Source organism: Corvus brachyrhynchos, unplaced genomic scaffold (genome assembly GCF_000691975.1).
Source record: "Corvus brachyrhynchos isolate BGI_N302 unplaced genomic scaffold, ASM69197v1 scaffold661, whole genome shotgun sequence".
Classification (NCBI taxonomy): Eukaryota; Metazoa; Chordata; class Aves; order Passeriformes; family Corvidae; genus Corvus; species Corvus brachyrhynchos.
Window position 1 is genome coordinate 1083637 of NW_008236246.1, and position 7615 is coordinate 1091251.

Genomic DNA, 7615 nt, shown 5'->3' on the forward strand with positions numbered 1-7615 from the left:
CCCTCGTTCCCATCTGAAGTCTTTGCTTCCTGCTCCAGGGAGAGCGGGGTGGACAAAGCAGCCCAAGGTGGAACTTCCCTGTAGCCAGCACAACTTCACCGAACAACAGGTTACCAAGAAGCTTCTCCCCCATGCACAGACAGCTCCCACAGCTCAAAAGCAGCTAAATCGCGAAAATAGTGAGTGATTTCATCCCTCCAAGACCAAATAAAGTTTAAGCACGCAAATGCTCAGCTGTTAGAGCACTGAATGGCTGATGGGGAGCTGCCATTGCACATCGAGAGGCCACCTTCCTGGGGAATAGTTATGGGGAGCCAGAGAGGCTGAAATCACTGACATGGCCCTGACTGCCAGACTCATACAGCCTTCCCTGTTTCAAGAACAAGATCAACCCAAAGAAGTGCCCCCACTAAAGGAAGCTCTGCCCACAGTATCTCTCTGCCAGCCTCCCTCTTGTAGTGACATTTGGAATTCAAGGCCAAAGTCACTTCAACAGCATCACATTCAAAGCTGGCTCAACAGACCATGGGAGAGGGAACAGGATGATAACATCATGGCACACTAAAATCAGAGTGGATGATTCAATGATGTACTGCAAATTCAATAATTGTCTATGCATATGAGGACAGCAGAGCTCCTCAAATCCCTCACAGAGATAATTCAGCCTGCTAACTAAAAGCAGATGGTTTTCTCTTGCTTTAGTGAACTCAACCACTCTGGTGACAGGACTCAGAGCCAGAAAAAAAAAAAAAAGAAAAAGGTGGCAGTGAACAGCTTCACCTCCAGATCATCACTGTTTTTCTTATTTTTTATGCTTATTGCCATCCCAAAACAGACTTCTAATTTGGAAGTCTCCAGAACCTTAAACCTGTGTCTTAGACTAATTTCAAATAACAGCTTTAGTGAATTTAGGCTGGGTTGTCATACTACCACCAGGCATTTCCTCAGCAGCTTCTAAATCCTCTGTACAGAAAGGAGCATATTTGCTTTTCACCCTTATCTTCAGTGAATTTAAAATTAATTTAATGAAAATTAGAGTAGCTTATTTCAGGGGCAAGCTCTTTGAGGTGTTTCCAAGCCAAAACTGCAACTCTTTGGCCATTTGTACTCTAACTCAGGACTGCAGATGAAAACCCAAGGGCAGCACCAACCCAAGCACAAAGTTGTCCTCTAAGCCCCAATGCTACTTGCTTCCCACTCATTTTGCTGGGTTGATTAAATACAACTCAGCCATATCCCAGCCAGACTATTCACTGTATTACAAGGGTATAAACTGCTAAGATAATATACCTCCACATTACGATGTGCTAAGCATCTGCCCTCAGGCCTGCATTAAATGCTCCTCATGCCAGTTGCACTCCAGGCTCTGCACCTCAGCTCACAGCCATTTCACCATCTCTCTTTGCTTCACTTCATGTTGATTGGTGATGATCAAGAATTCATAAAAACACTTGGAGTTTCTCCTCTCACCCTAGCTTAGAGCAATGCTTGGAAGATCTAATAAAAAAATCCCAAACATAACTATTGGCTCTAGGGAGCCAAGAAGAGCTAAACAATGTGGTTGACACACAGCTGGATAGCTGCAGCTATCAAAGAACCATCAAAGAACTACAATGTACATAAGGAAGAAATGGATGCAGGACCAGAAGAGGACCAAATACAACATTTACCATTTTATAACAAAGTGACCATGTCGAAACTAACAGCTGAACCTTGGGTTACTGTTTAAACACCTAGAAGGAAGACTCAGTGCCTGGATCACAGTGTGACCACCTACAGTTCACTCCATGTCTGGAAACAACCCGGCACTATTTCCCACATGGCACCAACAGCATACAGGAGACAAGCCCAGAGCAGATAAGACTTTGTGGCGGAGTACAACTGCACCAGCAGATTGGCAGGGGGGTGAAAAGTAGGTGCTGGAGCAGTTGAGCTGGCCAGGACCAGTGGGCAGGTTGGGGTTCCAACAATGTGAGTCAGCCACACCAGCCAGTGCAGAGGAACCTTTCCAGGCAAGGCTACACAGCACAGCTCACCCACTGCATTCCCTGGGCCTGTATTTAATTATTCAGCTATAAAGTCTCCTGTAACTTTTTCTCTGACTTTCCTTTGTGCCTGAAAATATTTTACACCAATTCATCCTCCTAACCTGAGCCCTGGCTGCTTGTACACAACACATCACACTGCCTCAGAGTCAGAAAAACCCAAGACAGCTGAACTCTGTGTGGTTAAAAGGGGATTTGCTGAGCTCAGTCTCAGCTCATCAGGCAGCATTGTGCAGGGATTTTCTTGGTATCACTAGTGATGGAGACGGTAAGCCTCTTTGTTTATTTTTTCCCAGATGAATGACACAAGCAAAAGCAAACAGAAAAAAACAGACCTACAGAACACAGAGGCTATCCCTGCTACAGAGCACCTGGCCCTGGCCCACAAGTCCATGATGACACAAAATCCCACTATGTTGAGTCTTTGCTGCCTCTGTAACAGGTTTCCAGGCAAAAACCAGCAACCTTGTTTGCCCAAGTTGGAAACAGCCCCATCTGTCAAAGCAAAGTGCTTTATGGCAGTGTCCCACAGCTGCGAAGTTACACACACAGGTGAACCCAGCACAGGTTTGTGCTTGGGGGACCCTTCCTGCTTGGCTTGTTTGGTTTTGGTAGATCATAAACCCTGCAGCTAAGAAAAAGGCTGGTTTAGAGATGCCCAGGACTGCTCTGCTTCAAGTTGAGACAGGAAGACACAGCAAGTCTGGGGAGTACAGGGTGCTCCCTGTTCATCTTCACTTCATCCCATGTTGGAGCACTTGCCACTGAGGAAGTGCAGCAAGAGCTTGGCTCAGGGAGCTGAGCGCAAGCAGAATACAAGAGGGGTAGGAAAATACACCCTCCTTGTAGAACCAGATTTCTATTTGCCTCTGATGGTTGATGAAGATGTCAGCAAACAATTTTATTAAGACCTCTTTATTTCAGAAGTTCCAGCGTTCTGTAGCATGGAGCCCTTGCTGGAATTTCATACAAGACCTAAAGTACAAAGAGACAAACGAGCCTGAAAAAAAAATAAACTCAGCATCTCCAGCACTTTTGTGTTTCAGTGTGGTTTTTTTTCAGGAGAAATTTTCTAAAGCTGATATTGTCCAACTCAAGTCCCTTCTTTTTGCCTGAAGCATGTAACACGGGGAGGCCATGTCTCCTTGAGCTGCTACACAAGCCATGCCAACATTCCCCTTGGAATCACAGAGTGCTTTCCCTCTCCCATGCTTCGCTGCAAGCAAACAATCTGGACTTCCAGCATCCTCATTTTAAGTTTTCCAAATATCTCTTGGCTGTGTGTGCTGCATAACCAAAAAAATGGCAGCTGACAACACACAAATAAAAAAGCTTGGGAGAGTAGCTGGAAGATAGTTGACACCAGCTACACTGAAATTTACTGGGCTACACTCAACTGGAAATATAAATCACTTAATCCTTAGAGCAGTAACCTCAAACCCTTGGAACAGTAACTAGGATGAGAGAATATATACCAAATAATGGTATTTCCGTTATCCCATGAGACAAAGACTAAGTGCAAAAGAATCTTCTCTTGACCTACAGTGTCTCTTCCAGATGTATGAGCCAGATGGACCTCACAGCTGCTGCTCTAGTTAATACTCTCCTGCCACTCCAAGAACTGACTGCTTTAAGAAACTGTCCAAAGCAGAGGATTACTCTTCCTCATGAAAAGCATAAAACCCATCCAACAGACAGCTTGCTTCAATGGATACTCACGACTGAGCTACTAAAAAGGACAAGAAATTGTTTGCTCATTAAAGCTGTCTTTCCTACAAGGGAACAGCCTTCCTTGGCAAAGGCAGGAATTAACATCAAATATGTAAGTAATGACAGCACAACTCAGAAACCTTCTATGAATCCAGCTAAAACCAAATCCCAGTGCCTGATCCAGAATTTATTTTTATGACAAATAAGAGGCACTTCATGAACTATTTGAATCTGCCTGGGGGACTTTTTATAGAAACACAAGCGTAACATGTCACAACAAGGCACAAATAATTGCACTCCACCTAGGAAGGACTGATGGAGCCTAAATGGAACATTTCAAATTCTGACCTATCTATTTGCTGAAAGCTTGCAAGCATCTCTTCCTAATTGCATCATCCACTGAGAAAGCCATTTGGGGACTACAACAGGAATAGAAACACTGGAAAAGGAGACTTCAGGTAGGAGGAAACACTCCTTCTTTGCTTTGAATTTCTGATTAGTTTCCATCAGAAGACTCTGATGTCTCTGAAGGCGTTTCCCAAAGACCAGGCTTTATCTGCATAGTCAAACACTGGAAGGCTTGACTGCCCCTTAGGAGCTAGCTCTGGGCCATGCTGGGCCTCCTGATGGAAGCAGCTTAGAAAGGTTTTGGCACTGATGGTAGACAGGACAACTACCTTGTCCTCCACAGCCCCTCTTCCACTTCTGCCAGAAGAGCTACTGGAGGAAAACAAACTCCTGGGTTCACTTAAAGCCAGTCATCCCTAAACCATTTCATCCCAAGGAAACTGCCCTGGTAAGCTCACCAGCTCAGCAGCATGTTTAGAGAAGTGGGGATGACAGGAGCGTATGGCAGAGGTCAGGCTTGCTGATAACCTCTCCCTAAGTGCACTTATTCCTACTGATTTTACAGAGCTAACAGAGACCTTTGCTATCCCAGTTCATTTACTGCCAAGTGAACTACCACAATGCCCATCCAGGAAAAGGCTCATTCAGCAGACCAGAGTGGGATAACCTGCTGGGGGGGGGTATGGGCTTGTCATGCAGTCACAGCAAGCTACAGAGAGGATGTTTATTCATGGCCTTATTTAAGCCAACTAAGAAGAGGGTAAACTAGAACAAGACACATGGGCCCACTTCAGAGGATGTGGAGAGCTCTGCCCTGCACAACAGTGAGAGGCTTGGATGCCCTGCCAAAACCAGAAGACCCCTCTGCTACAAAGCCACGGCTGAGTTCAGACACATAGAGCCCATCAGCAGCTCCAGGGCAGGCTGACGAAGTGTCAAAGTTTTCACTCATTCCTAAACTAAAGTTTCTAAAAAACATGGAAACTGGTATTCATGCAAACACAAATTAAAGCCTGAATTAATCTGAATTAACTAAAACCATCAAGCTATACTAAAATAACTCAAGATTCAATAATAAAATTAAGAGTTCTCATTGTAATCACAAAAAAACTGATGAATCCCTTACATTTTGTATTAAGTTAAAACAGCCAGCCAGAACAGCAGGTTTCCTACTGAACAAGCACACTCAGTACCATTCCCAGTCCTTCCACCCAGCTAACACAACTTCAGCAACCCCAGTATTTCTGGGTAGGCTGGAAGATCTCCTTCTGCACCCATCCGGAGGCTGTTTAATTCAAACAGCCAAAACCATGCTGCTAAAACAGTAGGTCCAAACTGAAAAGCTTTCTTCTCCATAAATAAAATGGCAACCCAGTAGTACTGTTACTAAAGCATTTACCTGTCAGGAAATACAGATATGACACATATTACTTCAAAAAAAGGGTTAATTAATATGAATATTTATTAAATGGCAGTGCCTGCAAAAAAAAACCCCTACCCTCATGGGACAAAAAGTCAGAATCCTACCACTGTTTATGCTTTGTTACCTTTAATTACAGAAGTAATTTCATTAAAGCTGATTCTGTGTATCTTACAGTTCTCTCAACAGTCCCTCAACTATGCTAATAATTCTTCCTCCATGGCTCTAAGAGGAAAAAAAACCCCCTTGTTTCCTGGTCTATAAAACTTTACCTGGTTGCCAGCAGGCAGTTACCCCAATCCTGTGAAGGCAGCCCCAAAAGAATGGCAAAATGGATTCAAAAAATGCCTCAAAGCTCAGACACCAATACAATGAAATCCACAAGATTTTCTTATCCAGTAGGCAGCTCACTACAGGAATCCCAGGCTCTCCTTTCATCTTTGCACCACAGCCCATTACATTTTTCTAGAAATCAAGTAAATCGGTTGAATGGGAGGCATTTGCCTTTTGTGTCCCTAAAGCAGGGCAGTGCTCGGTGAGCCCTGTTCTGCATGGCATATTACACGTGCATGTCTCTCATGAGGACTTCTGCCACAAATCCAGTCAGGGTCAGGCTGAAAGCAGCCTTTTGCATCACAAGGATGACCATAAAATTCTCTGTTACAAAATGCACCAGACCCATGGACTGAGATCTCACTGTAGCTTACGTTCTCCTAGCTAAGGCCAAGACATCTGTTTCAGCTAGGCAAACCTGTTGTGAATGCAGACAGCATGAGAACTATCTGACCAAAATCCTGGCTTCTAAATCTGCATTCCTGTAATCTGCTGTGATCTCAGCATCATGCCAGATAGCCTCCATCCAACTGATAGGAAGAGTTGTCTCACCAAACCAAACTCAAAAGTACTAAAGAAACAGTCAGCAGGGGATACACAGGAAAAACACAGTGAAATCCAGCACAAGAAGCTCTATACTCCTCTGCACCAGCTAGTGGAATGATAGCCTCAAATCTACAGGATTTTGCCAGGTTTTACAGTTTACCCCAAAATTAGGAACCTACAACTTCAATCTCTGAGCACTGACTTGGCTGTCACAAGCAGGGAGGCAGAAGCAACTGCTGTGAGTTGCTGCTGCTGACAAAATGAGAGAATGCTGCTGTGCTCATCATTTTGCTCTGACTGAATTCTGGTATTCTAGGGCCACCCTCAACAGGATTCACTATCCCTTCCCAAGATGCTCCTTACAGGATAACTCAAACCATGGTCTGCTGCAGGAAACGCAGAAGGAAAAGGAAATAAAACAACTTCAAATGCAAGAGAAATAAAAAATTATTCCAAACACCTTGCATTATCAATGAGGCACTGAGAAAAACACCAGCGCAGCTCTCACCCAGACCGACAACGTGAGAAGCCAGCTGAAATCTGGTACCCCTGGGGAGAGTCACGCTGCAGGAATGTTAAATCGGCCAAGTTTTTAATCTAGGATGAAAAACACACTGGCAGACCAGCGCAACAGAAACTGGCATCGGCAACAGGGAGGACGGTGCCTCTGCCAGGCTCTGCACTTTCCTCCTGGTAGAACCAAACTTAATTCAAACCTCTTCTGGCCGGCGATCCCAGGCGCGGAGAGACCTGGAGGAATTCTCCTTCAATGGGGTTATTCATTGGAGCCGTAAAATCCGCCTGCGTTTGTCGGAAGCCGGATGCAGCCTGGGAAACTGGCCTGGCTACCTGGCCCTCCATTTTCACTGCCAACAGGTGATCCTGGCTCCCTACCCTCTTCCAGGAAAGGACAGAACCCACTCCTGGTCACAGTGCAACAGCCACGCCCGATAGTATTTGCACTATCATTTTGTAAAAGCGTTTATTTTTTTAAGCGAGAGAGGGCAAGCTACGGGGGCACCCAGCCCAGTGCCGGCGAACCCGGGCTGGAACGGGCACAAAACCATGGTGCGTTCCCGACGAGCCGCCCGTCTTCGGAGGTGCGAGGGCACCCGACGGAGTCTGGCCACAGCCTCCGGTGAGGCGCAGAGGCCAGGCAGGAGGGAGGACTCCGAGTCAGGGCCCGGCCGGCTCCGCTCAGCCGAGCGCACCG